Consider the following 26,286-nt stretch of genomic DNA (forward strand, 5'->3'; position numbering starts at 1 on the left):
GCATTGACCGAAGCCTGAAATAATACAGACCAGCCAGGTCTCGACAGTGATAATATATAACTAGAGCACAACGGCTGTCCATACCTTACAGATTCATGATCTAGGTAATGTCTTGAGTCTACACATTGACGTGGAGCCTCCGATAAGGTGATTATTTAATCAGAAGGCTTGTGCCCCCATCTACCTTCTATACACATCTACACCTGCAGTCATATCTACCCATTTAAGTCAATTCTTTAATCTTCAGTCAGCAGTATCAATAAACTACATACACGGATTTACCATGATTTGCTTTTGGCACTGGGAGGAAATGTGCAGTAGGGCGGTCACCATTGAGTTATCCTTACTCTGCATTGCTAGGGACTTGGTTCAGGGCCAGCCACAAAAACGTCTTCCTCAAAACCTTCACGCATATGAAAATGTAATCCTCATCGAGACAAATGGATTAGGAAACCTTTAAAAGACAAAAGGCAGAAAAAATACTCTGCTTAGGGATTGCCATCTTTTAAAGTGTGGCAGAAAACGTGGAGGCAAAGGCAGTGCATAATTTTGTTCGACAAAACAATTATACAAGGAGAACCAATTTATTTTTAGTGATTCCCTGAGGGTGTACTAAAGTAAAAGGAACCTTCATTCGTCCAAATGCACTTTTAAAGAAATGTTTTATTAAGGCTATTATAGAACTACCAGCAGAAGCCATAGCTAGTCTGCACCTAAATGCATATTCCCAAAACTATACGAGTGTCATGTGGATGTTGGGCTTATACCCGCAACAAACCTTTTTAACGAACGAAAAATCATGTTTAGAATTCACATATATCAATTGTGCACTTGTACAGATTTACCAGCACAAAGATTTTCATGTGAATAAATCAATTCACAGAAGCTCGGAGTAGGCAGGCAGTGGGCATTCCAGGGGTAAAATGCCCGTTGACTTTATGCACACCCACAAAGATACACGTGTGCCTCTTAACACTCCACGCCTACCCTTTCTATAACTGAAAATGGTTAGAAATTTGCTCCCTACGAGGGCTGCAATTAACCACCCTCTACTATGTGAAACTGAACCAAAAGGCCCCCAAACTGGTAGGAATCTAGCAGAAGAAGCAGTTTCGTGGGTTTAAGTATTTTCCCTTGGTAAAAAACAAGCATTGGCAAAGCCAATAGGTCTCGCCTAGGTGAGAGCTATTGGCTTTGCCAATGCCTTTTAGACATGTTGTAAAGCAACCTGGCTACTGTTCAGCGTGGCTAAAAGTTAGTGGTGTAGAGTGCTGCAGATGAAAGCAGCGCAGAGGAGAGTGGCGCAGAGGAGAGCGGATTGAAATGTAGTAGAGTGGCATTGTGTAGAGTGGCATTGTGTGGAGTGGCATAGAGTGGAGTCACATAGAGTGAAGTAGAGTGGCTTGCAGTACAGTGGCAAAGAGCAGAGTGGAGTAGAGCACTACAGGTTTGGGTGTAAGTAACGAAAACGTCAATAGAGACAGCAGATACTGTGAAAGCAACATAAATAAGAAGCTGAATGCCTGTGTTAAAAGTAGGAAAGCATGTTGCACTTCCAGGAATAATACCAAAATGCTTAAAAAATATATTTAAAAAAGTGCATTGCAAAAAGACGAGGAAGAAAACATGTACTTGGTCCATGCTCCAGGGAGAAGCTAAAAAAAGAAAAAAAGCCCACAGGAGCTGAGCAATCAAAAGATTGCAAATAAGAGTGACAACCAAAACAACCAATGGTATGCTGTGGGCGGGTTGAAAGCCCACTGAATTGTAAACAAAATGTTTTACTGCCCAGCACATTGAAAAGGAAATAGTTAGATTTTCACATGAAATGTGCAGGTTTGCTTTTGCAAAATTGAAGTCACAAAAGTGTGCCTGAATAGTGATAGAGCAAGAACATTTAGCTGGAATAATGCAGTTAGCTTATAAAACATTAACACGAGTTATGCTTAAAGAAACAGAAAAACAAATGTGCCTTTCTCTAAAGGTGCTAATTAATGTGTAACATGTTTAGGCTGATTTTTTATATATTTTACTAAGCATATATTTCTATCGTAATTTCATTGTCAAGTTAAGCTGGGCCTCATTCATTTACTATTCTCTACATGTCCTTTCTTAAATAAATATGTGTTTTAGGAGTATGTGGCAAGGTGCAGTATTAATTAAATAATTCATGTTAGCCTTAGAAAACATGTCATCCTCGCAGAGTGTGCGGACTCCGATTCCTTCCTAAGCTACATGCTCTCATCACTTTTGGATAGATTTGAGCTATCTCTTGTTCTTAAAGATGAACAATCAACAGTATATTAAAACAATAAGTATAAGCAGAAGAAATGTGAAGCCTGTGGCGTAGATCTGTACAAGTTGCAACTAGAATGTTACTACTTCTGACTAGTTCATTGTCAAGAAGTGGAGTTCTGAATAGCTAATAGAGTTAGTTGTAGGGTTCTTGGGGAAACTCAATGTGAAAACTAAATGTACGTAGGCAACTGCAACTTAGTATGGCCCTTGAAGATAATGGTAGCTTTTCTCGTATGTTACCATGGGAATGAAGAAGGATGCGACAGACCATTGGACGATCCTTTCACCATTGGTTGAAGATGTCATAGCACTGAAGAAGATGGATCCATATGTTTTTGTGTTTAATATCCGTGTTCCTAGTAAGGAGACTTCAGAATCTCTTTCACCACCCTTTCCTTAGACACGCGCCAAGAGCGTTATGCTGATCAGACTGGTCCAGGCTAATTGCTCTGTGACTATCCATTTGCTCTTTACACTGTGAGCTAATGGTGATGGCGTTTTCTAAATTTTCTTTAAGACTACAGCTATTGCTGTGACTAACTCCTGATTGAGAGAAGGCTCGGAGAGAAGGCTCGGATGAATTTACCAGAACTACTCTTCATGAGCAGTTCAAATAATTTCTAAATACCATTTCTAAACGCTCCTCGAAATTCTCGCTCTTTTCTAAAGAACTCTTCATGGGCTCTGTTAAGTTAGGATCTAATTAGAGTAGGGATTTAGGTAAATTTCTTTTATAGAACATCATGTAATATTTTCTTGTTGATTTGCTAACCTTTATATTTATTAATATTTCTGTAAACTGATTTAACCAATTTCAGCTTGAATAAAGAGATTAAAACTCAAAACCACTAAACTTAAAAAGATAAATAAAGCTTTTAAAATTAATCTAAACTCTCATTATTATCTGGACATAATAAGTAGTATTGAAATTTGATATTGATTTACTCTCCATTCTAAAACAGTGGCAAAGATCCATATGACCTGAAGAAGAACATGGTGCGGAGTTGGAGGCTGCTGTTGTAAGTCAAGGGTTGAACTATTTTATACTAATCACACACCAGCAAGAGTACACACTTCCAAACATGTGACAGAACTGTAAGGAAAGTTTACTTCAGAAAAGATTATTTTTATTCAAATATAACCATGAACCGTGTTTCCCAACAAGCAAACATTTCACTTACAATAATTACATTCCGAACCTTGCAGGCATAAAAATAATTACAATGCTCTAAGCAAAAACTCCGAGAAAGCACCAACACTGAAAATTAAGCATGCACAATCAGTACTTTCAAAACTGTATATTGAAAGTTCAGCAATCCTTTTACTCCTGTGTGTAATATCTTACCTGAACCCAAGATCTTAAAATAATGACCGAAAATCAGTCCCAAGCCTTACTAATAAAAACAAAAAACCAACAAACTGGCTAGCATTATAAAGGCTCACATTTAGATTTTACACTAGCTCACCTCGGACACTTGTTCTAGACGCAGTCTACCTATTTTACCTAGGCTCAGCACAGCACTTTTCAGCCAGTCAAAAAAAGTACACTGTTCAACAACTTGAGATTTAAACTTATGTTGATGGCACCATCCATTAACATGCAGAGTTCCAGTAACTAATGCCTATTGTTTGGACGCAGGTTGTGAAATTACATAGAATATCTACTTGCCCAAGGAATGAGATGCTTTTTAAATCGATCAATGAAAAAAAAAACATATCCACTCTTACTATTTGGTGGCACACAGTGAAGCGACAAATAATGCCAACATACTCATTATGTTAAAGCTCTGTCAACAGCTCTTATTATGCCAATGATCATTGTTATGACAGGGTTTGGATTCTAGCAAGGCTCTGATTTGGCCACCTTTCTGATCATACTGAACATACCAGTGTTCTATTTTTGTCAAATTGTTGAATATTCATAAGCTCTGCACACAGAGATTTTTGTTTATGGATGAGCTTTGCATAGGCTAGCTTACTGATTGGGGCCTGAACGTGGTCGCAATTTTATTATGCCAGACTTCTGATGACAGCAGAGTTTGGGATATATTATTGCTCTAATGGAACCATTTTTCTCTTGCTTACTTTACTTGAGGAACTAAGCATCTTGTGAATTGCTCTGACAAATGTACTTTTAAGTAGTCACGCCATTTCACCAATCTGCTCTGTCGTTTTTAGGTAAAGCTTCAGCACGCATGCGCTGTCTGCAAGACCTGTTGTAATCAAATAAAAACACTTTTTTCGCCTGCTACTTACCATTGGTTCTCTCCGCTGTCGCTCTACTTTGCTGCCTCCTAACTCGTTCGCTTTGCCAACACGTCACTTCCGTTCAAGGCTGAGGATCACCGGTAAAGTACAGTTTCACTGCGCTTTCCTTCCTTATTGGTTATGTGGGAGAACTTGTTTTTTTAAATTTGTTTCCTGCCTCCTGCTCCTCGCACGCTCTATGGTCAATCTGGAGGTTTTTCCTGATATCAGAGCCACATAGGAGGCAACGTGTTGGGAAATCTGAAGCTCACCTCCTTAGGACTGCATACAGTTATTTTTTTTTTTTTTTGTCAAACCATTTTTATTGCAGGACCAAGTACAACGTACAGCAACCAGGATACATGTCAATAATGCAAGTTTCCCATCCTCCCCTTAATCATTAATCCGGGTAGTATACACAGCCGTACTGCCCACATCCCAGAGGCCGGGCGGCGTCATATAGACACATGGCACATTAATACGAAACTGTCAGGAGCATGCTTCCGGTGAAGAACCCCGCTGCCCGCTTTTGATCGCTGTCCCTCTGCTCCCCTAAATACCTACAGAACTTACAATCTACTTTCAAAAAACCTTAAACTTGGGAACTCCCCCTCCACCCCCCCTCCCTTGTGCCCTCCCGATTGCGCCTAGTCAGGAACATATAGCATGTGTGGCGGGTAACAGGAAAAATGCAGTAATCCCTAATCGTGCGTGCTTGGCAGGGGGGCCTGTGGTACGACTTCGTCCGCTGCTTCCTCAGAGTTCTCACCCTCCTCCCCACTGGCTGGGCTATCTCGCAGGGCCTGCACCATCACCTCCCATACCATTGCCGCCGCCTGAGCCCGGTCGTCCGGTTTTCGGTGAGCTAGTTGGTACCTGAGCGTGCTCTCGCTAGCCGCCCATTTGAGAAATTCATTTAGCCATCGCCGGTGTGTTGGCCCCGCCTTCGACTTCCACCCTTTCGTCACCTCTCGCTTAGCTAGGAGAAGGCCCATGTCTATAAACTTGCTGGACATTTTATTCTTGGGCGTGTGCGGGAACCAGTGGAGTATACAAACAGCCGCGTCGTATTGTAGGTCCCTATCTGCTACGTCATTCAACGTGTCGCCGACCCCCTCCTAGTACTCCTGCAGGTTTGGGCAGGTCCTCAGCATGTGGACCAGGTCCGCTCCCACTCTGTTGCATCTAGGGCACGCAGCTTCCGCGGCTCCAAAATATTTCCTAATTTTTCCTGGGGTAAGGTATGCCCTATGGAGCACATAAAAATGTATCAATTGGAATCGTGCATTTCTCGTGCTTTTTCTGGCTCTGCGCACCAATTGCGCCCAAGTGGTGTCAGGGATGTCCACCTGCAGATCCAGCTCCCACTTGTTTTTTAATGCAGTTAGGGGCTGGAGTGTCTCCCTCACCATCCGCGAGTAAAGGCACGTCACTGCCTTGAAGGTGCCAGCCGACATCATCGTATATTGGCACACCTGTGTCGTTGTAGGTTCAACTAGGCCCTCGCCCCAGTGCGCCTGTATGGCCCTCACCACCGCCGCATGCAAGAGGTAATCCCCTCTCGGGAGGTCATAGCGGTCCCGCAGAGTCTGGAACGGGGACAGCACACCATCGTCATACAGGTCCCCCAACATCTGCAGGCCCGCTTCCTCCCACAACTGCAGTCTCGACCAATCACCCCCATGAGGAGGACTGCATACAGTTATGCATGAATATATTCCATGCAGGGTGTGAGGTTCCAGACGTGGTTTCCCTTTTAGTGTTTGTAAATGCCCAGAACTTGGGTTTATTGCTATCCAACCTCTTTAAACCTAGAAACATTCAAAGATTTACTCTAGAAATGAATTGGAGAACTCTGTTCCAAGGTAGGAAGGGGCACGGAACGCTCCCCGTGGAGACCAAAACAGCCTTTGACCGTCCAGCTGTATTTGATTACATTGCAAAGGTCACATGTCACTCCAAGCAGCGCACCTAGAAAGTAGCGACTAGTGTAGGTCTCCTGGAGCGCTACTGCCAATGTCTGAATTGCAAAAAGTTGTGTACTTACATCGGTTCTTAGGAGTACCTTTATGGGCATACACTTGCGACGTTCTTTGTGAATCATGCGTTGAAGTGTGAGGTTCAGTGACTTTCGCTGTAGCAATAACATGCTGCAAGCGTAAAGCGTTAAAATAAAGTGTGGGTGCTGATAAAATGATGTCTTTAGAGACATTACTTTTTCCAGTAGGGTTTAGTGATTGCTTCTAATGATTCCTTTTAAAATTAATGAGCTTTATTACATACCTGTATCTATTTTGCCTGAAAGAAACTGTTGAAAACAGGACAGTACACACAGCTGCTGACACTAGCCGCAAATTAATGATGTTTAGACATTCACAGAGGCAATGCAGATTGTTTACGTCAGTACTGATACTGCTTGTGTGTGTTCACAACAATGTGATTTTAAACAAGGCGCTAATTGCTCATAAAATTCTGTGATTGGTGACATCTATAAACTTTAGTGTGTGTCCTTGAACAGTTAGTTTGTTAAACGATGTTTAAATGGGCACCATACCAGGACAGTTAATGTACCCGTCAGTGTGTTAATGTTCTTTAACCAGATAGGAGCTATTAACACATTCAATACTTTATAATAAATAAGATGCAGGGATGCTGCTGATGGCTCTTACCTCTCTGATGCTGCTACTTCAGCGAATAAGTGGAGATTCATAGATGTGACGGTTCAAAAATGATCTATATTGTCATGAAGTTGGTATGTACTATTTTTGATTAACTCAGTTTTTATTTCTGCTGCTGTTTACACATAAATACGTGCATAAAACAATCTGCTTCCCTAAGGCGCTATTTACTTACAAAAACTGAAAAATGCAGAAAATGTGTATTTTGATTAGCACTAAGCCTTCCAATTCAATGGCTGTGCAGATTCACAAAATTAGGTTTTAAACAAGCATTGACAATGCCATTATGTCTGGCATTGGATGATGACCTATTCACTTGGCAAATGCTTTGTTTGTGAATAGTTTTTTATGAAGGCATAACTTTTTTGAAAACAAGAGCTATCTAAAAGCCAGAATATCTATATTTTTTTTATGTAAAAGAACACGTTGCACCTGCAGTCCATGGCACTGCTGAGGAATACTTGTGCAGGTGTGCACATTGTGCAAAAGCAGAATGCCATCACTCAATCGGGCTTGCTGATGGCTTTAGTGTAGTAAATCGTTGCTCCATGCTGTGTGCTGTGGTGGGCAGAAGCGAAATGTCAATGACACTGCAGCAGGCATATAGGTGAAGAGGGCTGACTATGTATTGAGAGCAAAAGGTCTTGATTAACGCCAGAAATAAAAAGATCAAGCTATGCTCTCATTTGTAAACTGGCTCTGTAGCCATTCCAACATGTGTCCTACCATTAAATCAACACCATTACTTGGAGAGAGCAAGTAACTAGGGTAAAAGTAACTAAGGGCCTTATTACGATGGCGGACTGACTTCAGTCCGTCCGCCATAGTTTTGCATCTGGAACTGCCCACCTACAAGGCGGCGGTCCTATAGGGCTAATTATGATGCGACCGCCACCATGGCATTGCTCATGTTTTGTATTGCAGCAGGTGCTGCGCTCTAGAGCGCCCGCCACAATACGAAACAGGCACCCCACACATATCCCTGCACTACATGGCAGGCACCATGCGGTGCCTGCCACAGGGAGCAGGGATATGTAGGGGGCACCATAGGTGCCCCCAGGTCCCATGTCTGTGGGCCAGTGGGTAAGGGTGGCCCACTAGGGGCCCCCAATGTCCCTTTCTGCCAGCCTTTTCATGGGCCGGCGGAAAGGTACACCGTAATGCATACGGCGGTGCCTGGTAGGCACTGTCACCATTGTAGGCAATACTCTGCCTCCGATGCCCGTCGGATCTCTACCGGTCAGCCTTTTCGACCGCCACAAAGCCATCCGCCAACCAAATGTGGCGGCCAGTGAAGTTGTTGAAAATGGCGGGAAGAACGCCACTGACAAGGTGTCGGTGGCGGTCTCCCCGCCATTGTAATCCGGCCCTAAATATTTATAGTGGAATAGAATGGGTATAATTACCATCTTTCTTTATTTCAAATTACGCCATTTATCCTAATTATTATCAACAAATATTGAGCTTTTGCTAGGTTAGGGTTGGGACTATGGTACATTATTTTAATGTAATGCAATTAATATAAATATATAATATTTATTTGGGTTTCGGTTGTGGTTCACTATTTTTCTATTCAAATCTAAGTGAAAATGATTAATGTCATCACACTGCTTTTATTAGTCGACCTGTATTGATCCAATTGTACATAAGTATTGATTTGTCGAAGCAGTATATTTTCACAATCAATATAAAAAATTTACTCAGATACTTCCTATTTAGATAACAACAAAAGTGCTTAGTGCTTGTGACGAATACACATTGCTAAGGTGGAAACCTAGTATAGGATAATCAGAGCATTCTAAAAAACATTTTATAAAATATTCTCCTTGGTTTAAATGTAAATGGAAATGATGTACTCTGACATATGTTATTCAACATTCATGTTGACTTAAGGAAACATCTCCGAACTACAGACATATCCTAGTGCAGATAAAGGGTAAACTATATTTAATCTACCTTTCGGTTTTAAGTGTCATATCTACCAGAAAAAACATCAATGTTCAACTCCAGCTAATTGGCAGACTGGCAGTAAAAGAGGCACAGTTACTACCAGCCTTGCTTCTAGTAAGCAAGGACTGTAAGTACAAAGTGCCTGTTTACGCAACGCTTGCAGGTTTTCAAAACACATAAGTAAAAGGCATTGTCATTTACAATGCCAATAGCTCAAACTCTCGCAAATGCGAGACCTATTGCATTGCAAATGCTTGTTCTTTCTTCTTTCCACATCTAAAAATCTTTCCCCCCCAGTCGTATGGCAATTATTTATAGTAAACAGGTTTATAACAAAGCTAAAGTTACATCAGTTTCAGAGTGCAGAATTCCACTTCTTTAACTGATGTACACATACATCCTTTATTTGCTGACCAACAAATGACATTGGCTCCTTTGATATTGTTATATATGGGGGTTTTAAGTATATTTATATGAAGCTTCATATTGTTTTTTGTTTATTGTATTTTTTTCCAATAGGATTTGATTGAACCCCTAAAAAACTCAATAAGACATGCCTAAACAGGAAAGGCCTGGTCAAAGTCAAAATGTTAGGGGCCTGAATCTAAGATATTAATGCATAGAAGCTTAGCTTACATGCTCAAACGCACTGGTAAAACAAATTATCGACATGAACATTTTCATATAAACAAATCTAAACACATACGAGGAAAGTAGGCATAAAATGCTAATTCCTGGACTGGAATGCTCTCCGAGATTGTCCATAACCACAAACTTACAAACATGCTATTGGGTATTCACCAACCCCTACGCACCTTGGAAAAGGTCAGAAAGGTACTCCATACAAGGGAAGGAGTCCAATCTTACCTAGAATGGAAAAGGATTACCCATGCCCCTTCACATCCACCTCAACATAGAAGAGGAAGGAATGTTGGGAAATAAGATATTCAACAGAGGAAAATATTCCTCCTCCCACCAAAATTAGCAAATTTTCGCAAAAGCAAACAAAAATCGTTAACTTCTCGTTTGACGATGGAATTAAAAAAAGCTTGGTTCCAGTGGACAAGGAGGGATGCTCTGTAATGACTGTTCAAAAGTACACATCGATTTAGAGGCTAAACATTTAAATTAGGAACATAAAACCTGGTGAATATATGTAGCTGGTGAAGCAAAACAGCATTAAAGGCTTTCGAATTATGAACTCTACTAAAACCAGATTACTGAATCTGCTTCTCAGTGATATAAAGGTCCTCATTACAAGTGCCTCACTGGGATTATACATTACGCTGTTTCACATGGAGATTTCGGCTGCTCTGGGAAAACAGAACAACAAGGAAACACAGATTCCAGTAGGTCATTCACCAGGAACGTGTAATCATGTTTTTTTTTTTTTTAGGAACCTCTGTTCCAGCAAATCTGGAGGAAACCGGGAATATTTTATGACATGCTGTAAAAGAGAAGCCAGAATTCAAGAACGTCACTCTACTTTAGGGATTACTCCAGGCCACTCGTAATAAGGGCGTTCATGTCAAGCATATCCATGGATCACTTTTAAAAATGTGTATATGTGCACTAAATTTGTGAGTTCCCAAACAAGATTCCACAGGGTTTAACCACAAACAAAGAATGAGGGAAACCAATTACAAAAAGATAGGAAACAAAGTCTCAACATGATCTACTGTTGACTTTATACATTAAATACAAATGATACTTTTTCACTTTTGACTTATTTAAGTGATCGGAAATAATTCATGTGGTGAGGATAAGTCTTAGGGGCCCTATACATTTAAATTAGGTATCAAGAACTGAAGCTCTGGTGTGTTTTTGGGAAGCCATTAACTAACACCAGTTTTCAAACATTTTTTGCACTATCTTAACAACTTATCCTTGAAATCCAATTTTCTCTAGTCAGAAGCGTAAATGCAGCTGACAAGCAATCACAATGACAGAACACTTAACACAATCATCTCAGAAGCATAAACAAAGACGCAAGGCATACTACAGCTCTAATTTAAATTCTAGACTACACTGATAGATATGAACTATTGTCAAACAAATAACAAAAGTATAGTTACTTGGCATACAACATTTACTTGTTAATGAAAATCAGCCAAAGGGGGCTTTTTGTCATCTATATGTCAATTTTGATTGAAAAGGGCAAGATTTGCCAGCACAGCATTCTTAACAGACCTGGGAACCCAGTCAATCCAGGAAAAGATCACGGTGTTAAAAACATCAAAGCCTAGCTGTCATTGTGATAAAAATCACTGAGAAACAATCTAGTAGTATCGCGAGATCCGGCGTAGCTGCAGGCGATGAAATACAAATCACCCAATTTCTGCCTGAACTGTAGAATATAACATTTCCTAGCTATCGTAACGGAAAGTTTCAATTCTATTGGGGACATGGAAGTGAGGATTATGCTCATCTTTCTTCACTCTTTATTCAGAAGCAGTCTTTTAACAAACAACTACCTAACCCAGAAAATCATTAGGGAAAGAGAAAAAAACATCAGAACCAATCAATAGACAGTCCGTGCAATATAGTCTGTTACCTCTTTTCAAGCCCCCCCTTTCTTCACTGCTCAGCAGCCGGAATTTAAGTGCCTTTCATTGTCTCCTTACTTCAATGTATTGTTGAAGGCTTTATTGGTAACTTTAACCCCTTCAGCGCTGGGCGAATTCCGCCGCGGTGCTGAAGGGTTCGAGCGCGGGCGGGCTCATGACGGAACGGTTCCGTCATGAGCACAGCTCAACCGTGGCTCATGACGGAACCGTTCCGTCATGAGCATGGAAGGGGTTAACATGTGTTCACAGAGTAGTGCTGAGGTTTCGGCTTGCGCACTATAACGTCGTTTTTTTACTGTGCTTTTTACCTTGCAGGTGGTCGCAGGAGCATGCATCAGCGCTCGTCACGCGGGTCACTTTCGTTGACAGGGGCCATGTGTGCGTGTTATGCCCATTAGCCACTAGAGGGTGCTCATAGTCGAACGAGACGCTGCTCGGCCTCTGCAAGCATCGAGCGCTGTTTTCTGTAATTACAGAGATGCCACCTCGCATCGTGGAGCCTTGACCGTACGCAGGTGGCCCTAATTAAGCCAGGAAGCCTCTAAACCCTTTCTAAGGTCAGTAATTACAAGCACTATCACTGGTAGACTCGCTATCCGCAGTGCAGTGACCACCACGCTTGGGGTGTCAGGTATGTAAATTTAACCTCTCAGCGCCAGGATAATTAAGCTGGTGTGCCTGTGGGCTTTTATAAGCCAGATCAGTGTGGTGAGTGTTCTCCCCCCACCCCCCCTTTTTCCTGTAGTCAGTCCACTCTGGGCTCATAAACCCTTTCATAACCTGTCGTGCGTATTCGGCTTGTAAGGTCCACTCTGGGCTCTTAAACCATTTCTCAAACGGTCATGTGTGTTCTGGTTGTAAGGTCGGTTAAGCCTTCTGTCAAGCCCTCCGGCACCACTGGGAACGGCCAAGGTTCTTTACCCTCTGAATGATTATAGGGTAGGCTCCCATTATGTTGAGTCTCTGACTCACTATAGTGGCAAGGCTGCCTGGCGCCAGAGAATTGTCTGTCATGCAGGAGACAGTGGTTGATTACATGGGGAGGAAGCGTTCTCCTTTCTGCCTTTAGATGAATTCTGTGAGGCAATGGACACCTCGATACAGCACGATGTGTCCCTAGCTTTGGCACCCCTAGAACAAAAGACTGAGAAGTTGGCGGAGGCGCAGCATGAAAAGGTATTGCGCCAATCGCCTAAGCGCCCTGCAGATCAGCGCATCAAGAAGAATGCTTTCGACACCTCGAAAAGGCCTTCATACAGGCTCAACCACCGGTGCCAGTCTTTTGATTGGTTCTGATGTTTTTTCTCTTTCCCTAATGGTATTCTGGTAAAGGTTGGTGTTTGTTAAAAGGCTGCTGCGGAATAAGGAGTAAAGAAAGAGGAGCATAATCCTCACCCTTGGTCCAGACATAGAATCAACAAAGACAGGATCAAGTGACAACAGAACATGGAGGTGAGGGGCTTGTAAAATAAGTAGCTAACTGAAAAACTAAAATAAAAATTGCGACAATAAATGTACCAGCAAACAAAATTTAATTTTCCCCATGTCAGTTAGCCTTTTTGACAACAGTGTGATTGATGTGCGGCCATGAAATACAATTAATTATCCAACTTTTGTTCGGTGTTTGAGTTTCATCAGCTTATATTTATTTTTGTGCTTCAAATTCGAGGTGGGCTGATCGCTAATGCTGCTTTTCTAAGTGTGCTTATAAATAAAGCTTTTTTTTGTTTTTAGTATTTTTCAGTAGGTAGATTGGAGGAAGACTAAATCACTTGCTCGAAATTAATTAATTCTGTATAAAATCACAGACGGGAAAACAATGCATAAAAAGAAGTGCTTACAGCCATCATAATTCACAAAAATGTTATTACCACTTTGATTTAGAAACTTGCATACAGTAAGGGAAAGGGAACACCATATTTCCTTCTTAATGATACATTGTATTGCTTTTATTGGTTAGCAACATGCCGTTCCTTTATTCATCACATGTGAAACAAGCCAACAATCTAAAAAAAGGCGATCGATCCTGCAGAAAAAGAAATAATGTATCTTAGTGTACTAATACAATCGAATTAGCCAGTCACACAGTAAATAAAAAATTCAAGCTTATATAAATAATTTTATAAGACAGCAATATACAAATGTTGCCTACAAGCAACATATAAAACAGAGTATTCTGAAATACAAACCCGTCTAGTTGATTGAATGATAGTGGTATTATTATTCAACTCAAAGGTTTCAGAATTGAAGCACACAGGTGCGTATAAATTCTGTCAGGACTGGAGGTGAGGATTATGCTGCACTTTCTTCACTTTACTTCTTACAGCAGCCATTTCAACCATATGACAGGACTTCATTTCCCATGAACCTTGGGAAAAAGTAAAGCAATTGTCCAATCAACTGTCCCGGGACCCATTCATAGTCCTTTGCCCCTCTTGGTACCTCCTCTTTCTTCACTGCTCCAGCTGCCGAGATAACTGCCTACGGACTCTGGCCACTTGTTTATTTAAAATGTTCTGTTGCTAACAGAATACTTGCCTCTATTGTGATTGCAAACTTCTAATATTTTGTTTTTCCATTCTAGCGTGGCCACAAGAACGCTTGTCGCTCCACCATTGGCCCCTTCACGCATGGTGTGGTCCTACGACCACTAGAGAGTGCTACATACCATAAATCCTCAGCGCATCTATGCTCACAACGGCACACTTATTCTAATAATAAAAAACTCCCACTTAGTCTCTAGTCTTTCCTTCTTGGAAGATGAACAAGATCAGACACAAACTGCGCCGGATGGCGGCCAAGCCATTTACCTCCTCCAAAACAAATCACAAGGGTGGTAGGACTGTTCTCGTCCTCGATTCAGGACATTTTTCTGGGGCCCCTTGACTACCAAACTCTGCATTGGCTCAAACCCCTCCACCTCCGGTGTATTCTCAGGTAGTTTTGTTATCGACAGAAGTCAAGGAGGAGATACAGCGAGTTAGCAATTTTTAGTCCCTTCCAGATCTAGTATTAGAATCCGATGACAGTGGCACGGGTTGGGTGCAAAGTGAGGGAAATTCTCCAAAGGAGGAAGATGGTCAGCTCACGAAAAATCCCTCCACATCAACTGTCCTGAACTACTGGCAGGCTTGTTTGTGGTCAAGTGTTGGATCAAGGACCAAGTGCAATGCTGCGCCCTATTAAAGATGGAAAATGTAGCAGCAGTATGGTACTTAAACCACTTGGGAGGTACGAAATCAAAAGCTCTCTTTGATGTGGCCTGGAACTTCTGGGACTACTGTCTAGAAAACGAGGTCTCAGTGACGGCGGAACACCTTCCAACCAAGTCGCCGATTGGCACTAACGCCACATGCAGGACACAAGCCTTTGGCAGTTGCACCTCTCAGCCTTCCATGCTCTCCAAGCCAAATGGGGTCTGTTTTATGTGGACCTTTTTACATTTTGTCTGAACCACCAACTATCCAGGTACTTCAGCTGGCGGCCAAACACCAATGCGGTACCCAGAGATGCTTCCCTCCAGAACAAGTATCTAGAGAGGAGGTGTGCTTTTCCCCCGTTTGCAGTGATCATAGCCCGCTCGGCTCAGGTGCAGAGACAGCATGAGGATCTGGTGCTAGTGACCCCAGTTTAGAGATCACAAGTTTGGTATACGGTTCTTCTGAAACTTTCTTGGGATTTTCTCCTTTGCGATCCAAAGGGTACTCACCATCCGCTAGTCCTGGAAGGGTCTCTACCTTTTATGTGATTAAACAAAGAGGACTAGCTTAAGTTGACCAAAGTGTTACAGTACTCAAATTAGTTCTGTCACGGGCACCTTGTTGGTGTATTCATGAAGCCCTCACCCACCAACCTAGTTGGTGGCATGCTTCATCATCGGGCCCACCCCGTGACACCTAGTATGTCCCGGGTGTGCTACGACGCCTGATTACAGCGGAGCTGGTATATTGCTGAGAGTGCAGTGAGGTTGGGTGAGTTGTGATTTAAAACGGCTTGGTGGTGGTCCCAGTACCCGAGGGTAAATACAATTTTAATAACTGGGCCGTCACCAGCGGTTAAAAGTAAGGCTACAGGACGCGTGAGGGTGGCGAGTTACTGCCCCCTGCGTCCTTCAGATGGTCGACATGTTTCAGCCAGTGCCTTAGAGTGTTCTGGCTTTCCTCAGGACCGTTTTTTTAAAAAATGTGTGGTGAAATAAAACAGACTTAGTGTTGTGGTACAGACTATGTGATACACTCACTAAGGCGTTTTTCTATATGTGAGAGGGGGATTCCCTTCTCATGCATATGCTTTGGGTTATTAGCCAAGGCTTCCTGGAGGGAAGCGGTAAGGGGATGACCAGTCTTTCTGGTCAGTGCCTGCCTTGTACCTTTTGTCCCGCCGTCGTCCTCCGGTCTACCTTTTATGGCATGGAGGATTACAGGGAACGCTGGAAAGTCCTAGGACTTTTGTGACACGCTGCGTCCTTCTCAAAGGCCTGGGCCGATAGTACTATCAAACGATATAGACTGGCTTGATCTTGATGGATGCGTTGGTGTCACCAGCCACATTTGGATCCAGTAGGGACAGATATTGTCCATATCTTGAATTTTCTCGCTTCATTGACCACTGAAGGACTGGCTTACCGATCCATCAACACTTTCAGATCAGCAATATTGGTAGGTCATTCCCATGTGGGTAATCAACAGCGCAGGGGAACACCCTCTGGTGAGGAAACGTCTGTGCAACATTAATTCATCTCTCCCTCCAGAGCCCAGATACTCAACGTTATGGGATGTCAATAAGGTTCTTTACTTTTTCTTGTCCTGGCAATCCAATAAATATCTTACAAGGAATGAGATATCAGTCAAACTAGCAACCCTCTTACGTTTGCTCTCATATAAATGTTTTTCAGATGTCAGTGCCCTGGATACAACGGGTGGAGTATTCACCATGGATGGGGTTACTTTACACATTTCACGTAAAACAAAATGTATTTCACGTGTGATTTCTTACCTTTCTTTTGCAGGTTCCCCAAAATTGTGTGTAATTCGATGCATCAAAAGATATGAGATCATGACAGCAGATATCCGCACCCATGGTGAACGGCAACTTGGACTACCCCCAAGCAACCCATAATGGCAGTCTCCTCTTCTACCATCACTCAATGGGCTAAATAGGCGATGTAAGAAGAGCCTTGATACTAAGGTGTTTTGTGTTCATTCCGCCAGAGGGGCCATGGCCTCATAGGCATGCTCTCTGGGGGCTAGACTTGAAGATCTCCTCAAAGAGGCGGACTGGTTTTCAGATTCTACCTTTAGGAGGTTTTACTTTAAACCAGTCCCCAGCATTAAATTGCTGGCGGTGGATAAGCTTTAAACTAGCAAAATCCTTGCCACCCTGTCCAGACATGGAATGAAAATGTTCCTAGCTATCGTGATGGAAAGTTTCACTTCTATTAAGGACACAGGGGCAAGAATTAACCCACCCAAGACTACATATGACACTCCCGCATGGATGGAAGATCGCTTCTTCGTAGGGGTGGGTACACTACAGTGGTTAACCCCTTCCCCGCTCATGACGGAACCGTTCCGTCATGAGCCACGGTTGCCGTGTGCTCATGACGGAACGGTTCCGTCATGACACTCCCGTTGGCGGCAGCTCCGCCTACGCGGCGCTGTTTCCCCGCCTGTGCGAGGGGACAACGCAAATGGGCGGAGTCATGACGGAACCGTTCCGTCATGAGCACAGCTCAACTGTGGCTCATGACGGAACGGCTCCGTCATGAGCACAGGCCCACCGCGCTGCCCCCCTGCCCCCCCCAGCGCTGCAGCGGAATGTCCGCAGCAGCGAAGGGGTTAATACGCAATCTTGTATGAGTTTCTCTTGCACACGTTCACCTGTTGGTTACTATGTACCACTGTATATTACTTGCTCTAATATGTTCATCTGTATGAACAATGCATGCTCTGCTGCTGAACTGATATGTATAGGAACTTTGTCAGACATATTGACTGTTTTCTCCAGGATCTGATTAGTCTAAACAAGACTGAAGACACCATTGATCGGTGGCGGCAGTAAGAGGGACAAATGACTATGAATGGGTCCCGGAACAATTGATTGGAAATTGTTTGACTTTTTCCCCCAAGGTTCATCGGAAAAAAGGTCCTGTTATATGGTTAAAATGGCTGCTGTAAGAAATAAAGTGATGAAAGTACAGCATAATCCTCACCTTCATCCCCTTGATAGAATTGAAACTTTCCATTATGATAGCTAGGAAATTTTTCATTCTACCTCACGTTCATGGTCATTGCAGTGCACCAAGTAAAATTCCCAAATTAGAGTGGTAATCATTACAGTTATACAGTGATTAGTTTCTACATTATGTAATGCGTGAGAATAAAATGTCACTCAATACAGAGGGAGTGATAAAGATTATTAATAGTTCATTTTGTGACTATGAGCATTTAAAGTGCCCCTGTTGCTGTACATGAAAAGGTACTCTGACATACTTGTTTAAATAAAGGATGCCAGGGCAAGGTCAAGATGGCGGACAGATGAGATGCACCTTTTGCTCCCTCCACTCCACCGGGCCTCGTCGCCGGGGCTGAATCGCACAGAGTGGAGCCCGAACATTGCATCGCGGGTCTGACCACCTGGGGGGGGCTCTCTCCAGGGCCGGTCTTGGACTGCCTGCACCTGACTCCAGAGACCGAGCGCAGCTATAGTGGGCGGAGACCTGCAGATCCAGAGCCTGCCGTGGCCACAGGGATTCCTGCCGCCCGACTAGGCCCGACCTGAGAAGACTGGCTGCAGATGGAGGACGACGCCGCAAGCACCTGGGAGCGATTGGGGCTCGACGAGCGGGCCATGAAGTTCCTGGAGCAGGACGATGCGGTAAGCTAGACTCACCGGCAGAGGCTTACATGACAGAGGTGCCTGGTGGTTGGGGGTTGGTTCCCCTGGGCCTATACCCTTACTGGAGGGAGCAGTGGCCCTTGATAGAGAAGACAGTGTGTGCCGGCACAGAGGGGCAGCGAGATGCCCCCTCCCAACAGATCGCCACAAGTCTGGAGTGAGGTGAGGAGTACGGGGCGCGCTTTGGACACTGGGCCCTTTGTCCACCATCCGTAGGCGGGGGGACGGCGGGGGGGGGAAGACGAAGGATAGCCTCATGGGCCCACCCCCCTACCCAGGGTTCATCAGTCTTGCTGCGCTGCTCTACCCAGGGAGGACCACTGCCCCCCCACACACTATCATCTGGGGTGCACTATAACAAATTAAGCAGCCGGATCTGCAAAGGAGCTTCCCTGCTTTCCGGGCTACCCTCCCCCTTGAGCACTCAGAAGTCTGGACTGTTCCTGGGGTGTGGGCACTGCAGATTCCAGTCACACCTTCCGGACAGCTTGTACTTGACACCATCGTCTTGGGTGTCCTAGAGTTTGGCTTTAGTCTGTTACTACCCTCTGGGCTGACTCAGACCTGCGTCCCTGACAGGGACGGGCACAATTTTCTCTTTGCCTCTCGACATGGCCACAGGAAGTGGTAAAAGGGATCGGACCCTCAAGGATATGCTCCTCAAACCGCATGGTGGCCAGACCGGAGACTCTGCCCCAGTACCAACCACACAAGAGACGCAGGATTCCGTGAACCCAGAGGCGAGGATTACTGACCCATATCTAGAGGCGCTGTTCGCCTCATTGCGCGAGGACCTTGAATGAGTAAAGAAAGAACTTGCTGGGGAGCTTAAGGAGGTACTCTATGACAAAGATGGACTGGGGGACAGGGTTTGGACCCTAGAGGCTCATGAATTGGGAAGAGATGAGAAAATTGAACAGCTTCAAAAAGAAATCCTGCGCCTAAGAGATCAGCACTTAAGACCTACAGGCCCACGCCAAAAACCTGGAGAACAGGTCCCGTTGCAATAACATCTGATCAGAGACATTGCATCTGGGGCAGAAGACTCGGATATCGCCTCTTCCATGACGGAGCTATTCTGGTCAAGGAGATCAAGCTTGACTGCACTCATAGGGTCAGCCCTTGTAGTACCACTGCTGCTTCTCCTCCAAATATACAAACTTGTGTCCACGATTTTCCTTTGAAGGAGCAAATCCTGCAGAAATCCAGAGACAGGCATCCCATTCAGTTTCAGGGCCACAGCCTTGTTCTCTATCAGGATTTGGTGGCATCAAGCCTTCAGAAACGTAAAGCATTCCGACCTGTTACCTCTCATCTTGTAGCAGCAGGTGTGCGGTATTCCTGGGGGCATACCTTCCGTCTGGTCTTCCACCTGGATGGAAAGCTGCACCAGCCTTACTCACTGTAAGAGGCGTGCACACTGCTGGACCTGAAGGACCTTTCTCCAAAACGCTCCCAGGTAGAGCACAGTGGCCGGGATAGGCAGAAGGCGCATAGCCCAAAGACAACAAGGTCTTTCCCAACTGAAGTTTGCCCGGACCCAGAGACTATCGCCAAGGAGATACAAGCAGTCCTGGTTACACTGGCTGGGGACCCGGCGGGTCCAGCAACAACATGTCGATGCTGCTTCCCTCTTTCTTTTCTTTTTTTTATTGTCTGTCTCTCTCCTTTCTCACTCCTCTGGGGGCCCCGGCAGGAAGCGGGGACCATGGTCAATGTCACCCCTATTTTTTGATACATAATCCATGGGACTGCACATCTTGGACACTATGATTTTACATTATGATTTTTGGTGAACATTATGATTTTTTTTTTATCGTTTGTTTCGGCCCTAGGGGCGCTTCATTGTTTTTTCTTGTTGGACCCAGGGGTAGAGCTCATATGTCCTCATTGCTGTCACTACTGCCTTGGATGCATTGATATCCCCCCGCTCAGGTTACACTATGGTGGGGAAGAGTGGAATAGGGTACAATCCAATGCAGTTCACTATCGGAAGCCGCAATGACTAATTAGTTAGTGGTTCTCACTCTCAACGTTAAGGGCCTTAACCACCCACTGAAGAGAAGCTCTATTCTCTCCTATTTAGAACACTCTTGGGCACACATATGCCTACAAGAGATGCATCCTCTCCCCAAGGATGAGCACAGGCTCCGCTGTAAAGTTTTACCCTATCAATATTACTCGTCTCTCTCCTCCAAAACGGCTGAGGTGGCGATCTTGATCTCCAATGCATTTAGGGGGAAGGTGGGATACCATGCAGGCTGAAATAAAGGGCAGATTACTAGCTTATTCACAGACAGTAGGGTCCTGTAAAATCACAGTGGGTACACTCTACTCTCCAAATGAGGGGCAAGAACCTTTCTCCGTACGGTGGCGACGGAGGTGCTGGGCTCTCAGGACAGGCTGGTGCTGCTGGGAGGGGACCTGAACCTAGTGTTAAATATTGAGAATGACAGATCAGCGCAACGCCTTGGCCAGTGGGGGGCTCTTTCTCTAGAAGTAGTGAACTGGTTGACAGACATAGGCCTAACGGACATTTGGAGATCCGCACATTCACAGTCCAGTGACTATACGTTCAATTCTCATGCACATAAGACGAACGTTAGGTTTGACTATTTTCTGGGTACACCGGGGGTACAGTAGGTGGGGCTTGAACCCCGCTCTTTATCCAATCATGCGGCCGTGATAGTGACTCTTGGTGTCTCGGCCTCTGACCCATCCTCTAGAACCTGGTGCCTCAGAGACACTTTAGTACAGCGCCAAGAAGTTATTGTCCAGATCACTAAGATGATCACTCATTATTTTACGATTAATGATACCCCAGATGTTACAATCTCTACTCTATGGGACACACTAAAAGCAGTTGTCAGGGGGAGTTAATCGCTATAGTGGCCACTGACAATAAGCTTCGCCAAGAAAAGAGGGAGCACCCAACCCAAAAGTCCTAGAATTTGAACGTATACACAAGAGAACTGGCACTCCCAGAGTTTGGCGGCAACGAAGGCAGCTCGAGCCCAGTTAGCGGGCATAGACGTAGACAGGGAGAATACGCAGAGCTTTGGCTCCATCACCGGTATTACGTTGGCATCGACAGAAGTGGCTGTCTCTATAGCTAAACGGCAACATATTCAACTTCAAGAGTCAGATGTCCAGAGGGTGGTTGATGAGGGACGGGAGTGGATGGATGACCCATACATAGTGGAGACTTTCCATGATTTTTACCGGAACCTCTACGTTGCACAGGATCTCCCGCCCAACAGTGTGGCAGCATACCTCTGCCCTGATGACGGGTCAGGCGACTGAGTTAGACTACCCAGTCTGGAGAGAGGAGGTTACCTCCAGCATAGCCCGCCAAGTGCCGTCCAAATCCCCGGATGGCTTTCCGGTCTCCTTTTGTAGGCCTTTTGCCAAATCCTGGCACCTCTCCTCACTAGACTGTTTAATGCAATCAGGGATTCCTCCTCGCTTCCCCCTCCATGCTCATGGTGTCCATCCTACTAATCCCCAACCCTTGGAAGGACAAAAACCACTGCTCCTAATACAGGCCGATCTCCCTTTTGAACACAGACCTTAAGCTTTTTAAGGGCATCCTAGCTGCCCACCTAACACCCTACTCCTGGGCCTTAAGGTTCAGGCCCAAGCTGGATTTGTGCCACCGTAGCAATGTAGTGATAACACAAGACAAATCCTCCACCACATAGATAAAGCTCAGAAATATGGCCAGGAAAGGATGCTCCTGGCCATAGACTCAGAGAAAGCATTTGACAGGGTTCATTGGCCATACCTTTCGGCCAACCTGAGACATTTCGGTCTGGGGGACAGATTCATAAGGTGGATTCTAAGCAGCTATAAAACCCACAATGGTGGCAAGTGTTAATGGATGCTCCTCCACGCCATTCCGCATACGCAGAGGAACCAGGCAGGGGTGCCCTCGGTCGCCTGTTATTCGCTCTTTACATGGAGCCAATGGCATAGAGTCCGCACCAACCCCCAGATACGAGGGATTCAATTCGTAGGAAAAGACCACACTATAAGCTTATATGCAGATGACGGCCTGGCAACCTTGGAGGAGCCTTCCACTTCACTTCCCACATACCTGGATGAGGTAGAGGCTTTTGGCCTGGAGTAGGCTTCAAGGCAAATATCCACAAATCGCAGGGCCTCCACCTGACCCTCCAACTGCACACACTAGACGCCCTACAATGGGCACTGCACCTTTGGGCACCTACATCTTTTCCCTATCTGGGCTTCCATATCACCACCACATTTGCGGGAATGGTTGCCCTCAATTACCAAACTTTGACTCACCAGATTAAATCCGACCTATGCCGGTGGCGACCCTACTCACTTATGCTGGTTTGGATGAATCGCAGCAATTAAGATGATGATGATGATGATTCTCCCTAAGGTTCTGTTCCTCTTTCAGGTCCTCCCTGCTGAAGTGCCCCCTGGGATACTGCGATCCCTGTAGCAGGAGCTTAATAGAATTGTATTGGGTTGACAAGCGGAATAGCCTGCGCAAAGACCTCAGTTACAAATCCCCAACTGAAGGAGGTCCAGGGCTCCCAAAACTTTATTGCTATTTTTAGGCTACCCAAAACAGGGTCTTTGTGGAAAGGTCTCGAGGAGAGTCAGAGAAGCGCTGGTTGTTCATGGATAGGGCACTGGCAACACAGCCTCTGTGAAGAATCCCCATTCTTCCCAAACATGCCCACTCCAAAACCCTTTATCTTTCTCCCATCACTAAGTCATCGCTGACTGCTTGGGATGGACTGGCAGTATGGGAGGGCTCACATCCTTCCCCACTCCATTAATGCCCATAGTTGGGAATCCAGACTTTACCCCAGGATTACGCAACCCTAAATTTCACCTTTGGATTCAAGCTGGCTGTAGATCTGCTGGACCCCTGTTTGATCTGGAGGGCCAGGTCCCCTTCAAGTTATTGCGCACAATCCATGAACTCCCAGACTCGGAGCACTGGCATTAGTCCCAGGTTCGCCATTGGGTGATGCACCCATCTGTCCGCACTGAAGCTGAATGGCAGCTTACCCCTTTCGAACTGGCTACTTTCTAAGACCTCCAATAAGTGCCTTATCTCAATGTTATATCTCATGCTATGCCCCACCGCCGAAGTCTCCAAATCTGCGAGCCTGAAGCGCTGGGGGTCAAAAATAGGTAGAGAGTTGACGCTTAGAGAGTTTGAGACATTTAATATCGTGCACGACACACTGCCCACAATATAACTAGCATCAAAACAGCTACAAAATTAATCGCCTATTGGTACTTCACGCCCCGCCGATTGCATAAATGTAACCCATCTACATTTCCGGAGTGCTGGTGCCAGAGTGGGTCTTCTGGCACCTTATTACACATCCTCTGGGACTACCCGAAACTCATGAACTATTGGTTGCAGGTACTTAAGGACATCAAAACCCATTTTGAAACCGGACCTTCCCAGCTTTCGCCCCTACATTATCTTCGGTCTCCCTAAGGCAAAATCTCGTTGGGGCAGACAGATTGGATTAGCACTAGGGGTGGCCTTGCAGAATATTTTGGCACACTTGTGTACAGGGTGTTGGCTACACAGACTGTGGAACATAATATGGATGGAACGCATAACTCTCGCTTTGTCTAATCAGGGTACATCATTTTCCAAGCTGTAGGGTTCATTCTTTAAGTTGCTGAAGTCTGAATTTCATGAACTTACCTTCCCAAAATATTTACGACTCCTCCGCCTGCCCGAGCCTCTCCCCACCACCACCTAGGAGAGCATCGTCTTAGCATAGGTTATCTTTGTGACAGTGCTGATCTTGTTTTTATGCTCAACTGGGTCTGGGGTTTTGGGCGAGGGGAGGGAGTTGTGGGGTTGATACACAATCCAATGCACTGTGGCAGGTATGCTCGATGTTTGAAGTAACCGTAAGAGCTTATGAGGCCAATAAGACGATGAGAAGGAGGACTACTGGCCCTAGGACTGGTGGCCCCATCTTGAATAGTGCTAATTACCCATAACAAAATCTCCCCGACATATGGAGCCAGTTCGGTTGCACTGATGATCATGTCCCATACCAATTAAATAACTAGTCTCTACACACACAATTAGATATACTGCATGAATGACCCACTGCAATCTACTCCCCAAACAGCACTTCTGATAGAACGTACACAATACTACTGGATATGCAAAAAAAACTTACATTGTGGGGCGCTTCATGGTTCTCCATAGTGTAAAAACACTCTTTCCTTACCTTCACAGAACTCTATTGTCAGCGTGATGCAGCGGAAACTAGGCGGTAAATTCTGATTAGTTTAAGGGCAGAACCAAGACACCATATTGCATTGCTGGAGCAGTTACTGAGCCATGATCAGTACTGAGCCCCTCAGATGTCAATACCAACTAGGCAACGTCCATTTACAGAGGAAGTAACAATAAAACCACAACAGGCCTCAAAAGACTGAGAACACAATGCAAATCGTAGTTCCTAGAGACAATACTGAAACAGCTAACAGTTCTAAGAATTTCTGTCTCGTCAACTGCAGAATATTCCTCTAAGACAATAAGAACAGACCTCACAGCCTTTAATTCTCATTTGTCGTGACGGACGGCAGATTGGCATACATGAAACTTAAATTGAACACATCAGTCAATTGGGAGCAGGATCAATAGTTTATGGAAAAGAAACTCACGCAATTGGAAGACAGAAATGTAAGAGAAACTGTGGTTCTCTGGAATCCCACAAATTCTAGAAAAAAAGACTGTATGATGGCTTTCATGTTCAGTTTCATCCCAGAGCTAACAACATTGGAACTCAATCCTCCACTGGAATTGCAGGGGATGTATAGGATCAGGAGCAGGGATCAAGTTCTGGACCTACTGCTGGAGAAATCCAGCCGCTACACAGTAATATATGGATGCCCCTTCTGCACAGGCCTCATACAGTACAAGTCATTGTTGGACCCATGGAGGCTAACCCACCTGAAAGATTATACCTTAGCTCATGCACACATGGCACACAAACATATAAACTACTTTCTAGTGACAATTTCCTTATTACACAGCGACACAGGTTCAGACACTACGTCAAACGGAGTTTGGGAACAATGTTATAAGTTTGGAAAAAGGGCAGTGTGCCTATTGGCCCTCCAGTGAAAACAACAGGAAGCAACTTATACCAAAGATTAACAATGATCAAAGTAAGCTGGTTTCTCACCCATTTAATGTCCTTTCAGCCTTTCATACTGATAATAAAGCATCATTATCTTATACACATGGATATATGCAGAGTATTAACAATGTAACAGAAGAAATTACAATTGAACATAGCAAAAAAATTAAAGAGACACCCAATTTCCATACAATATATACTCTTCAAGGTCAACAAGTGATCCTGAAAACTTTGGTTTATAAAACAGAGGATTGCAATCGTCCTTCCCACAATAGTGTTGCCGAAAATGTGGTTCCAAATCATGAGCTCCACATTCAGAAGGCACCACAAAAATGCCTAGGCAGATACTGCTAATGGAGAATATTAAACTGATGGAGGATGTTCCATCTTATGTGTGTTGCTGGCAGTGTGAAAGCAGCTCAATGCTAATAGTTTCAAGTGCATTCCACTAAAACTTGGGATCAGATTGTGCTGGAACTGGTG

General features: G+C 44.5%; 1 protein-coding gene across 4 annotated transcripts in view; it reads right to left on the reverse strand.

Moving 5' to 3' along the window:
• SGMS1 (sphingomyelin synthase 1) overlaps nt 1-26,286 on the reverse strand; it is a 768,301-nt gene that overhangs the window by 512,569 nt on the left and 229,446 nt on the right. The window lies entirely within an intron of this gene.

Source organism: Triturus cristatus, chromosome 1_2, assembly GCF_964204655.1.
Source record: "Triturus cristatus chromosome 1_2, aTriCri1.1, whole genome shotgun sequence".
Lineage (NCBI taxonomy): Eukaryota > Metazoa > Chordata > Amphibia > Caudata > Salamandridae > Triturus > Triturus cristatus.